Below are 257 nucleotides of genomic sequence, written 5' to 3' on the forward strand. Positions count from 1 at the left end.
CCCCGCGTCCACCCCCAGCCCCCCCCTTGGGCAAGTCCCAGCCCCTCTGTTCGCTGGGTGCAACGTTTGCTCTGCGCATCGCCCGCTTCCTGCGTGCCTGGCTCACAGCAAGGCCGTACCCAAACCACTTCTGAACACGCTGTGCGCAGGGCACCTCTTCCTCTGTGCAGGGAGACAAACGGCTCCGCAGCCTCAGAGCTGGGTGAGGGCAGCGGGTTCGGTGCCGACCCTGCACCCCCTGCCCTGGGCGGGCGGGG

The sequence above is a fragment of the Mesitornis unicolor genome, unplaced genomic scaffold (genome assembly GCF_000695765.1).
Source record: "Mesitornis unicolor isolate BGI_N332 unplaced genomic scaffold, ASM69576v1 scaffold32418, whole genome shotgun sequence".
NCBI lineage: Eukaryota > Metazoa > Chordata > Aves > Mesitornithiformes > Mesitornithidae > Mesitornis > Mesitornis unicolor.